The sequence below is a fragment of the Paramisgurnus dabryanus genome, chromosome 7 (assembly GCF_030506205.2).
Source record: "Paramisgurnus dabryanus chromosome 7, PD_genome_1.1, whole genome shotgun sequence".
Lineage (NCBI taxonomy): Eukaryota > Metazoa > Chordata > Actinopteri > Cypriniformes > Cobitidae > Paramisgurnus > Paramisgurnus dabryanus.
In genome coordinates, this window is record NC_133343.1 from 37678589 (window position 1) to 37692103 (window position 13515).

The 13515-nt window shown below is 38.5% G+C and overlaps 1 protein-coding gene across 6 annotated transcripts in view; it reads left to right on the forward strand.

The window, feature by feature from the left end:
• The window catches only part of foxp1b (forkhead box P1b), a 234659-nt gene that overhangs the window by 30657 nt on the left and 190487 nt on the right, over window positions 1-13515 (forward strand). The window lies entirely within an intron of this gene.

The following is a 13515-nucleotide window of genomic DNA, read 5'->3' on the forward strand; positions in this document are numbered from 1 at the left end:
ACAAAGAAAGATATTTTAAGAAATGTTCGTGGACCCCATTTACTTCTGTAGTACTCTTTTTTTTTTTTATTACTATGAAAGTAAATGGGGTCCACGAATGGTTCGGTTACAAACATTTCTTAAAATATCTTCCTTTGTGTTCATCAGAACAACGAAATTAACACAGGTTTGTTAACAACATCAGAGTGAGTAAATGATGACAGAATTTATATTTTTGGCAAAACTAGCCCTTTAATAAATGTCAGAAAATGGTCTTTTATCAACTTTAAAGCCATGAGTTATTTTGGTGCATTTTATGTAGATTTTAGCAAGCATAAAGAAATCATTAGCATTTTGTTATTAAAACAAGAAGCTAAAAGATGCAGTGTGTTACAGTGGTTTTAGTGTACCGCCAATAATGAGTCCATTTATTGATAACTAAAAAAATCCAGTTTAGTTTAGTAGCAAATTTAGTTTATAAACTGTTGGCTATTTTGGGTGGCGAGCATCAGAGATATTTCCAGCATTAATATTAAAGGGATAGCTCATTATTTAGTCACCCTCATGTTGTTCCACACTTATATTAAATATATTTCTTTGCTGAACACAAATGTAGATATTTTATAAAAGTGTTAAAGAGCATCTATTGTTCGATTCACATTTTTTATATTCCTTTGGTGTGTAAGTGTGTATTAGTACATGTTAATGATATGCAAAAGGTACAAACCCCAAAGGAAACACAGACACGAGTTATCGTCTCCAACGTAAATCTCTTTTCTTGGACTACAACAAACACACATATTGTAGGCAACTGTTTACTTACTTACTTATTCATTTAGCTGACGCTTTTATCTAAACTAATCCCACTTCCTGGGATTGGTGATGTAGACAAGAGGACATTATCATAATTCCTACCGCTTCGGACTCACAGCCTTTAAGTTAACTCCTGTTAGCATTGCATTGTGTGCGAATCTTTCAAACATGGTAGGGAGCGTCACATTTCCGGCTGACGTCAGACATATTCAGACCAATCACAAGGTACAGATTAGCTGGCCAATCAGGGACACAGAGCCTTTCAAATCTGTGCGTTTTGGGAAGAGAGTACAATCTGAAGCTACAAAAATGTACAGTACGTGGAAAATAATGTGTTTTTTAACTATTTTTTAACTTTAATAACCTTGTTTTTTATCAATGAAATAGGTGCTCTTTAAAACAGTAAGCTAGTGTTAGTGGTTTTAGTTTACCACTAATGGTGAGTACATTTATTTATGAAAAAGTTTAGTTTAGTAGCCAATTTAGTTATTAAATGGGTGCCGAGCAGCACAAATATTTCCAGCATTAATATTAAAGTGATAGCTCACCCCAAAATTAAAATTCGGTCTTTATTTACTCACCCTCATGTTGTTTCAAATTTGTATAAATTTCTCTGTTCTGCTGAACACAAATAAAGAGATTTTGAAAAATTTTAATAACCAAAAAACCTACCATAGAAGTCAATGGTGCCCCAGATTTGCTTTGTTACAAACATTCTTCAGAATATCTTCTTTTGTGTTCAGTAGAAATTTAAACAAACTTGAGGGTGAGTAAATGATGACAAAATTGAAATTTTGGGGTGAACTATTCCTTTAAATAAATGTTTTTCCTTTTTGCATCTATCATAGAAATGCAATTCTTTTTTCATTTTCTACTGAAGATGCAGATGGGACTCAAACTCACACTTTGCCCGCACCATTAAACCGCTAAGCCACGTGTCCAGTCTCTCTGTACACCAGCGTACACCGGGCCAGAGGGGACAGGAGCAGTAAATCTGTGAAAGCGAATCTAAACCTGACAAACATGGGCAGAGTTGAGAAACACAAACAAACAACAGGCCTGTTTGTCTCCAGGCTGGGTTACAGAAATGCTCGCGCGCACAAATATACACCCACCCACACATACACGCAACACTATAGCTTATCCTTCCTGAACACAGTTCTAACGTTTCTGTCTTGTGGCTCCTGAGTTTTGATTCTTGTAAACATCTTGTAAACACAAATCCTTGCCATTATCCAACAGACCATTCAGCGCATTCGTGGAAAGAGCAATCCCTCGTAAACAGCCGAGTCAATAAACCCATAAACCGTTTGAAGCAAAGAATTAAAGAGGCTAATATCTGTGTCTTTCTCTCTTTAAAAGTGGCATTGTAAAAGACGGATGATGTATCTGGCAGATTGATCAGTGGGTAGAGACCCCATTATCTCTCTCCGTGTTAATTACAGCGCGCTCAGCTTGCGTGTCAAAAGACGGATGACTGACGAAGGTAAAAGACCTTATTTATGCCTCCATCCTCAGCTGGCGGCAGCCTTCCACTTTCTTTTTTTTTGCCGTCTCAGCTCTGTATATTTATCGTCCAGTAATATTACACTGTCAAAGACGAGATATTCGCTATCGTCACCTTCACAGGCGTCCATTTGGACTCGATCGCTCTCAAGTTACTGACTCTGCTGCCGAGTGGCTGAGCAAATTTGCTCAGAGTTTTTCGTCGTCCCCAGAGACGCCAGAAAGGTAATTCGGGTTGCGTAAATCAATATGCGGGCAGCCCAGTCATACCACAATGTAGAGACATGGCACCGATCTTGGAATGCCCTGCCACGGGGTCACGTTTTGCAAACGGAAATACATCGTAGAAATTTATTCCGAAATAATAGTTTTTTAGATTAAAGAAAGTTATTATGTAAATAAGTGGATTTATTTGTGGGCGTTTTGTATAAACGCCCTATCACACACAAACAACTGTAGCGCAGCGACTACGTGTGAAGACGTTTTTGCTTATTCGCCTTGCAAAATCGAAAGGTGAGATGTTGAGGGGAGTTACGAAAAGAGTCTGATAATATTTACGCAAGTCAGGCCTGGTAACAAGACAACATGTTTATTGTTTACGCCGTGTGCAGATGTGCTTTCTTCAGGGCCTCCTTATAAAAGCTCACAGCAGCGAAACCCCCATGAAGGGACTTTTCAAGATCTTTTTTCTCTCTTTCTTCTTATCACAGAGCGTGTGGTGCAAGAGGTAACATCAGAGCAGTCTTTCCTGTGGTTTTGTGAAGTGGTGTCTGACAGACCTGCAATCCTCAGGCCCGTGTTTGCACCTCTCACCAGAAAGAACACACTGTTATGAACCTTACACATACGCACACATTCTCTCGCTCTCCCTTTTATGCGTTGCATCACTTCCTGTCGCTTGACCAGACTCAAAGGTTTCTGAAAGGCTGCTTGAATACTGAGTAAAAAGTCTGCCTGTTCGGCCCGGGATTGTTCGACATCAACATTGCGCGAGGTGAATGTCATTGTTTTGCTATTTGAGTGAAGATAGCGCTATCATCTATTAGCGCACCACTTCAGAATGCTAGACATGTTTGGTATTTCGTGTGTCTTACGTGGGAATATGCTTGGTTTTATGTTGGTTATATTTGCATATTGTCTCAGAGTCGTGTTGTCATGGTTATAACTTGATAGGGATGTTTGTCTGATGTTTAGGGGAGATGCCAGAGCATCACCTGGTGGACTAGTGCAGAACAAAAGCAGCCAATCACATACACTCTTAAAAAAAAGGTTTTTTGGAGAACCAGAGATTTTAAAATAACCAATTATTTTTACCCCTTGTTAGTCTGAAGAACTTTTTTTCACTATTAAAGAAACATTTGTGCAACAGAAAGTTTTTTTGGATGTTAAAGGTTTTTTATGAAATCACACATCCAAAAATGTTTCCTCTATGGCATCATTTAGCACCTTTATTTTTACAATTGTAGAATTCATTAAGTTCATTAAGTCTCATCAAACATTGTTTCCTTTATGATTATCAAACAAATTGCTGTTCGTAATTTCCAAGGCAACAGATTTGCCAAACCCTCCTCTTCAATCTTTTATTGGAAAGCAATATGTTTAGGTTCAGTAATTTCACTTTAATGGCAATGAAAAGGTTATTAGTCATTAATTGAAATGGCTTATTTTCACAAATGTCACTTTAGTTACTTCATTGGTATTTAACAAATTGAACTGTCTAGTTAAAGGCAGGGTATGATTTTGAAAAATGCTAATGGTAGCTTACTAAAACTGAAATCACGATCCCACCCTCCATTAAAATCGCCATTCAAAGCCACGCCTCCTCCAAAATACATGAACACGCAAAGACCAGACATCCACATCTCATGTCTGTATTCAAATGCCAGTGGATAATGTGGATAAAATTACCAAAATAACAAACATAAACCACTGTTTTAAATCAGAATTATGTGTAGACGTAACTGCTTTATCGTTATGCTAATTTGTAAAAGAACACAAACTTCATAAGAAGCACAATGTTTCATCAAAGTAAAATATCTGAATCCATGTAGAGCTGCAGCAACTATTCAATAAAATCGATAAAAATCTATTATGACATTCATTGTCAACGAATTTCATTATCGATTAGTTGGTCTGTGACGTCACATGCTCCCGCACCACCGTCGGCTAACATCCACACGCGTCAGGTGCTGTTTCTTAATACAGCGCGAGCTCACTTTTACTTCATACAACGCGAGCTGTGCGCTTATTCAGGCAATCTTCTGAACAGCCGACCAGGTTGGTTAAAAGCATGGAAGCATGGAGTTTGTATTCGTTTAATTGTTGTTGGGTTTTTATAAAAAATGTAATGAACCATATGTTTTAAAGGGGGAAATCCAAAGTTTTTATTACTGTAACAACACATTTATATAACCACTTTCGTATCATAATGGCATATTTTTTTGTTAATAACAAATAATCTTAATATCCATCAAGGTCTAAAGCTGAAGATTAAAATTTCTTTATTAATCTGTGGCAAAAATCTCAGCACATCCCTGGAGACTCAATTCATTTTGTTAATTGATCATTTAAAGATGTTTTGCCATTTAAAAGCTGCACAAACTTTTTTATTTAAAATATCTATATCACAAATATTACATTAGTAAAACTCTGTCATTTAATTTGAATTTTAACTGTAAAAAAAAAGGGATAGGCAACATTATACCAGGATGACAAGTGGGAAAAACTATTTTGACAATAACCGTAAGCCTATGCATAATGAAAGGGATGCGGTGCGACACGCTCGTTTTTCCAGGTGTGTCCGCGAAATGTGAACTGCCCCTAAGGCCACCGAAAGAAAAAGCTTATCTCCACGTTAGCACGCAATGTGTGTAATCAACGGCCGCGTGACGTCAACCAGCATAGCGCAAGCCTAAGGTTCGGTTCAGTGGAAAGAAATCGAGGATTCGACCGAACCCGAACCCCGTCAAAAAGCCAAGTATTCGGCCGAATCCGAATCCTGGATTCGGTGCATCCCTACTATATATATACATTATACATACATCGAAGATTGGATCAGATCGGATCGAATCGAGTCGAATAATAATAATCGATTCAAGATCTTGAGAATCAGAATCGAATCAATTCTTGAAATTTTAATTGAAACCCAGCCCTAATATGTATGTATGTATGTATGTATACAGATGGAACCCGTTAAATCTCCTTATCCGTTTACATCCCATATATATGTATGTATGTATGTATGTGTGTGTGTGTGTGTGTATATATATATACACACACACACACACACACATACATACATACATACATACATACATACATACATACATACATATATATATATATATATGTATGTATGTATGTATATATATATATATATATATATATATATATATATATATATATATATATATATATATATGTATATGTATATGTATATGTATATGTATATGTATATGTATATGTATATGTATATATATGTATATGTGTGTGTATATATATACACACACACCTCAATAAATATATTTATCTCCCAAGAGGTTTCTCCTAGGACTTTTTGTTTCTCCCTGAGGTTTTTCTCCTAGGGGTTTTTTTCAACCCTAGGGAAGTTAGCCGACTTTGGCTTAACTTAGCACCCTCTTCTATACGATACATTATTAATACGCTGGCTTGTAAAGTTTATTCTTAGCCACTGTATTTTGCTACTTTGAAACAATGACCAATTGTAAAAAGCGCTATATAAATAAAATTAAATTGAATATGTTAAAACATCTTATTAAGTAAATATTTATATTTTATCAGATTATTCAATCAATTGAAAAAGTATTCACCCGATTAATCGATTATGAAAATAATCATTAGTTGCAGCCCTAAATCCATGAAATACAATCATATTGCGTACCTACCTTACCAAAAGAAAAAAACGCAACGACCCTTCCAGCCCCTTTGCCTCCAGCAGCTGTTTGCATCTCGTGGAAAAGCAGTGAAGTTACCAATGTTAATTTGGGTTTTTGCTCTTTGCTGATCCAGATGTTTTTTGTTGTTCTTGTTTCAAAAAAAATATTTTGTTTATGGCTCCTGTGCACGTTGTCAATTCAGCAGGAAAGTTTGCCATTCTCCCTCTGTTTACAGACGGGAGATAAGTGCACGTGAACGCGCTGATGACGTATGGTGTCTGTGTGAACATGCTGTGCAGTGGCATATGCAAAACATGTTCACAAATGAGGTGCAAGTGTCCAATTATTGCGTTCGGTTCGAGTTCAATGATTTGTTGAAAATCTTTTGGTCCTTAATATCCAGGATGTAAGGAGACTTTTAACTAGCATAACTAAATATGTTTCTGGATCAAATGAGATACCCTGCTTTTAAGTACATGCAGGAATCTGAACTACTAAAAGTCTCCAGTCCCTCTTCACTGTCTTTTCTGAATAAAGGTAAAAGGCTCAAATATTCGGTCAATATGCTAATATATAGCATCAGGGTTAGAGCATGAGAAAGTATAAGATGGAGACGAAGGCCAGGTGGGGACAATAAATAAGGAGAGGTCATAATCCTAAAAACTCTTTGCCAGTATCCCCACCACTCCAGGCAAACCTGTCCTCCGTTCTTTCAGTGCCAACCACGGCATTGGTCTGTATTCAAATGCAGCATCCTGTATATTAAAAACACTCACACTCCCCTCTTATCAGATTATCAAGCCTTATGATTGGTCTTCCATTGCCCCCTTTATTTAATAGAAGATTCCATTCTGCTTTACAATGCCATAGAGCGTTACATCACTGCGGCTGAGACCTGTTATCTGTGTTGAGGCCTGCTCTTGTAATGGGCTTTATTGATCTAAACAACATCAGCCTCGCCGTGATGTTATTAAGGTGGAGATAACTTCACTGTAACTTCCATTCAAACAATGTATTAGTGTTTTATTGGGTTTAAATAACTTTGGCTTTTAGACGCTAATGTAGCCGGTTAGTCACCCCCTGCTCTTTATGGCTGCACGATCTTAATAAAGCTTTTCTTCTTTACATCCTGCTGTGTGTGTGTGCATGTGTGTGGAGGACAGGAGATGCTTGGTGCTTGCTGGGAAGTTTCTGCGCCTCTGGTAAACAACAAGAACTGTAAACCATCCGAGTATTTATTCATTGACGGTATTCGTATTAAGTGTCACTACGTTATTAAACCACAGGGTCGTGCCCACTTTGATTTTTTTGATTTTTTTCAAACATTTCAAGATCGATACATAATTCATAATCAGTATTTTAAATTCATTAGCTTGCTGATAGAAAGCATATGCAGGACATAGCATTACAGTTATAGATAAACTGAGATTTGCACATTAAAAAGTATGTTGAACATATACGCTGCGTTCGAAACAACCTACTTTCATACTATATAGTAGGCGAAAAGCAGTAGGTGAGGCGAGTAGTATGTCCATTTTCATAGTATTAAAAAAAAAACAGTTGTCGAAAAGTAAGGGAGAGCGGGGCACAAACGCTTTTTTTTTCAAAAAAATATTTGAGTTTGATTAATTATATTTTTACACAAGCAACACGCACATCTTTGCTACAAAGGAACATTTGAAGTTTGTTTCTAGTACTTAACCATTCTTGGACAATTACACCAAACGTGACAGAAGTGCAAACGTTACAACTTACCCCATAGGTGGGGTTAATTGTAACAGGCAGGGGGTTAGTTGTAACACTTGATAAAAATTAAGTTTGCAGGCAAACATTTCAATACTATTTTGTCTATATACTTGAAGTGGATATTGTTTATATATCTGTCTATAATAGACATGTATCCGTGCTGTATTCATTCATCCCTTTTCTAACAATAATTCAACTTATAAATAGATACTAATGTCTAAATATGTGAGAAAAAGCAGCACAGTTATGACAAAACATTTTTTTATATGTGACCCAGTCTGTAATAACCATACTACAGTTTCAAAATCAAATTCTGAGATAGTGAGCATCAAAGTCTGATTTTAGCTATTCATTTCATTATGATTTTAATCTTTGATGTGACCTTATTCAATCAATATTAAAGATATAAACAAAAATAAATTTGACACACAATTTTTGATAAGACATGCAAATTTATTTTGTTGGCAGCCAGCAATCATTCGTGTGTAGCCTATTTAAAACAAAGGCAAGAATTACGTTAACGTTAGCGGTTTTCATAACGTAAGTGATGAGGGGTTAGTTGTAACACAGCGTTAGAATTAACCCCGTTGGGTCAGAATATTTTCAAGCCCCCCAAAAAAGTTGCTAAGGCCTGCAGAAACATTTCAAAACGATATGTTTTAGTCAACAAGACACTGATTATTATGACATGGCATTCGATTTGGTATCTTACACACCCAACTTAGAAACCGAAAAAAAACATATGATGAAAAAATTTACTTTCATGCCTCCAAAACACTCGTTCATCAATAACTCTCGGGAAAACCATTATACATTTCCAATAATTTGCGGGAGATCGTCTTTTGGCAGCGTGAAAAAAATACCGGAAATACAAATGCTCAAACTTGTGCAACAATGTAAACAGTCTGTGTTACAACTAACCCCGCTTTAGTTTTTGCCCCGTGCACCCTTACTGTGCAAAAGTCTCAATGGCCTCTTTATTAGATACACCTGTCCAACTGCTCATTAACGCACATTTATAATCAGCCAATCACATGGCAGCAACTTAAGGCATGTAGACATGGTCAAGACGATCTGCTGCAGTTCAAACTGAGCGTCAGAATGGGAAAGAAAGGTGATTTACTGTAAGTGACTTGGCGTGGTTGTTGGTCCCAGACTGGCTGGTCTGAGTATTTCAGAAACTGCTGATCTACTGGGATTTTCACGCACAACCATCTCTAGGGTTTACAGAGAAAAAGAGAAAATATCCAGTGAGCCGCAGTTCCAAAGGCAGTTCTAAAGGCAAATGGGGGTCCAACCTGGTACTAGTAAGGTGTACCTAATAAAGTGGCCATGAGTGTACAGTACTGTGCAAAAGTCTTAGGCCACCACCACCAGCTTTGTTGTTTTAGCAAACAATGAACAGTACAATATGGACATCCATATTTATTTTAAGATACAAACAGAAAATACAGGAAATATGTACAAAAAATGTTCAGGACTAAATGTCTTCTTTAGGCATTAGTCAGTATTTAGTGTGACGTCTTCTTGAGCTTTTTTTGAGGAGACTGAAGTCCTGAAGCCATTCGATTAGACTTAGGAATTAGGATTAAATTTTATTTAGGTTTAAGAGATCCTGCAGTTTCACTGCTATTGCTCAAGTGAAAGAGGAGTTTACCCTAAATACTTAACACAACTTTTATACTGTTTTTAATACTACATCCACATTTCCTGTATTTTCTGGTTGTATTTTAATAAAGAGACTGAGAAATAATTATATATGATCACTATACAATAGCAAAACATATGTTTATGTATATATTTATATATGTGTGTTTGTGTAAATGTTTCTTAAAGAGATGTTTCTTGCTGAGAAACTAGGATTTGGAATCGGAACGCATATGGATCAAGAATCAATTGAATCGAATAGTGCACTGCCTAAAAAATTCACACTCCCGACTTTACATCTGATTTGCAATGCTGCCATTTCCATTGTCTCAAAAACTTACGACGTACAAACTCTTTGTGGTTTGTAGTAATTGATTATACCGCGTTTCCCAGTAACTCTTTTAATGGACGTTCTGATGTTTTTTTTGTCTTCCAAGGGCACACCGAATCCAATATTTATGAAATAACGATCCCATTCATCTGCAGGCATATTTTCTGTGGGAAATTTAATTTGCAGCTATTTAAAGCCACGCTTTTGGTAATGAATTATTTTGTCACCCTGCCTCTGATGAGATTCATCTTTAATAACTGTAACAATTATTTTATTAAAAAAAGAGAAGCCATGCATTATGGCTATCTCAGCAAGGTCTACAGCTAGAAGAGATTCTCATTAGGATGGTATTATTACCCCTGCTGGGCTTTCATTCACACCCCGACTTAAATTACATTATGTGTCAACAATGTGTGCATTAAATTTAAGCAGTCATATTTACTAGTTTTCTCGCTCCCTATTACTTGACACATTTAGATGAATTAAAAAGATAAAACGCGGCTCGAGATCTGATAGGGCGCTTATTGAGCATTTACTTCTTCAGTGCTGACTTTTAATAAAGTAATAATATTAAATTTATATGCCAGTTGTTTTATATTAAAATGGTTTTAAGGATATACTGTCACAAAAGCAGTTGTTCTTCTGTGGATGCTCGTATTTATTAACACTTTTGTGACCTGCACTCTGGCTTTTCGCGTTTGTGCTATCCTTGGAAAATCGAACCCAAGACCTTGGCTACCAGATGAGCTGCAGGAAAGCCTTTATACCTTCAGATGTTACGTTAAAAGGGGCTTTTTAATGGAAATAGAGCTAAAGAAAGAAAATCACAGCTGCGCCCAAGCCAGACGTTTTGCATGTTCAGGCACAACTTGCGTCGCTGTATGACAAATGTAGCAATTTCTGTACTCCGGTCTCACAAGGAAGTTGGAACGTTTTAATCGGAAACAAATACACACAGTGCCTATTTTAATGCTTCCACAGTTTTTTAGCTGATGCCTTTAAAAGGTTGCGCCGCACATAGAAACCGGCCATCGTAGCCTCTGTTCCTCATTTTGCAGCACCGTACACAAACAGAATTGTTTGTGGCTCAGTGAACTGAACCCGGCCCAAGACAGAAGCGAAATTGCTGAATGTGAGGTAATCGGTTATTTCAGTTTTACCACTTCCTTAAACTTCTGCTATTACTCAATGATGTTTCCAAAGAAAACCTCTGACTCTCCTGTAGGTATAATGCTACGGTGGCTTTATGTAAATCAAATATTTAGCCCGATTTTAAGAGCAAAGTGGGACTGTGATTATACGGTGTGTACCTGTAATCGGTGTGGCCTCAGTCTTGGTGAAGTAGAGTCAGGGCGGTTTGGGTTTAGACAGTCTGTTCTGTTTCTACTGTGGCATTTTTGCTATCATTTGTGGTACTTGCTAGGGTAAACATCACTATTGCTATTGTTTATACTTAGGGTTGAAGACAATAAAATATTGTAAAAATATCTTTTAAACTCATACTTGAGCAAGCAACCAAAAAAACCTAACATTGGGGGGTTAGCAGGTTGGGTGACACGTTACCGCATCACAATCTGATGGGATTTTATCATCATCTTTATCATAACAACACACTCTTTATCTGCCTTGCCTCTCCCACCCTATTACTTTGGTGTTTAACCCTTATTTTCCTTCTTCAAGGACATACCGCCCGCCTATACATGAAGGCAGATCTCCGTGCGAAAGTCCCCGAGCTCTCCTCAAACAGCAGATCCCTTTTCCACAGCAGCTGTTCTTTCGGATAAACCCTCGCAGATTCCCTTAATATGATTCTGCGGGGTCGCACTCAGGAGAGTAGACGCAAAACCGGCGTGCCAGGAGAAAGAGAGCGTTGAATTTTTCATCAGCCGGCCCTCGTAGCACTTTTTTAGCACTTTTTTAGTTCATTCATGAGCAGATGTTCAGCGCAGGTCCGAGCTGCAGTTAGCGTGAACTCTCCTGCCCTCTCAGCCGTTGGCTGCAAGGACGTTGGCAGCAACCCCGGCATCTGAGAATTCATTCTCGGCGAAAAGCGCCTCGCCCAGACCCCTTTATTTAGCCGTCCGGCCTGGGCTAGCGATAGCGGGGGGGTTCTTTGACAGACCATCAGTCTTAAATCTGACACTGATGAAAGACTCGCCCGGGTCAACTCAGGGGACAGGCCCCAAAAATTCCTGAAGACAATTTTGCTCAAGTTTATCATTAATTTCATACGACGTCCTCTGTATGAAAATAAGCCACCTGGCAAGTTAACGAATCAAAAGCGTCTGGAGCGCCGCTACGTTCTTCGTGCGAAGGTACCCTTGAAGCAGGAGAATTGCTATATGGGATAAACGCAGGTGGTACGGGGGGAACGGTCTGGTCAGATTCTGGTCGCTACGTTAAAGCCCAGCTGCTGCTGCGGTTAGCCAGGTGGTTCGGTTAGAACGATGACCTCAGTACACCCGAGAGACCAGAATAACAACAGATACAGATGAAGCATTATCGCGTTTCATTTACATAACACCGTTATTCCGCATCGAACGTCAAACCGGCATATGTTCTCCACGTAAAGTGCGAAATGTTTTTTTTCTCCTTCAATTGCAGTGGATGTGAAGTTTTAATTGAAGGATGATGAGGTTTTTACTTTCTTTTTCTCCAAGCACTTGTTTCTTCAGCACGTCTCCCACTTCACACTATCTAATTGGCCATTTTCAGGTTGGGTTTATGAGAGCAAAACTAATTAGCGTTTCTAAATTCAGAGAGAGAGAGAGGGTGGAAAAAGGAAAACGGGTGAATAGATTGTTCTGGTTTCCTCTCGGTGTCAGACTCATAACAATGAAATAAAGACTCTAATCGCTTTTAAACCAACAGCGAATGTCACTTTCTCTCCTGGCATTTTGTTTGGCACGATCGCAGCCCGGGGAAAAGCAACAAACTTTTCCTTTGTAATTCATGGAAAGGCTTTGCGGGGAAAAAAAACAATGCGGCGTGTTTTTAGGTGGGGCCGTTTATTCGTTTGATTCGGGACGTCCTGGGGAATACTTGGAGGAGGGTTGGAGAGTTTACAGTAGCTTTGACTTTTCGTACCTTTATTCAGACAGCTGCAGCGTGCCCTCAGGAAGCCCACCGTAGCCGTGCGCATGCTCATACAGACCGGACCCCCTAACAGGGATCCCTGTTTGAGTTGGCAGGAGCTTTCCTCCTATCAGGCAACTTTTGCTGCATCTGCAAGAACGACTGAAGCAGGGCTGGCAATCAGGATGTGCCTTTTCCACCTTGTTCAGGAAACACATTTCTGCCTCTCCATCCCCTCAGAGGCATGGGAGAGCGATGGGAGGGGGTTAGGAAAGATGAGTGACAGGTTGGAGTCATCGGGGGATTGGGCTAATCTGAGTTTAGTAGCAGTCCCTTGACGTCTCACCCTCCCCTCCACTGGGCCTTCATTTATATTGAATAAAAAGTTTATAGGTCAGTTTAACAACGTGCCGTAAAACTTGCACTATTTTTATTTTTCCACCTCACCACCGGGGGGATTCGCGCTGAGGGCCAGTAATTAAGAAGCTGCGAATTCAGGGTTAGGAAGGAAAAGTGTTTAAA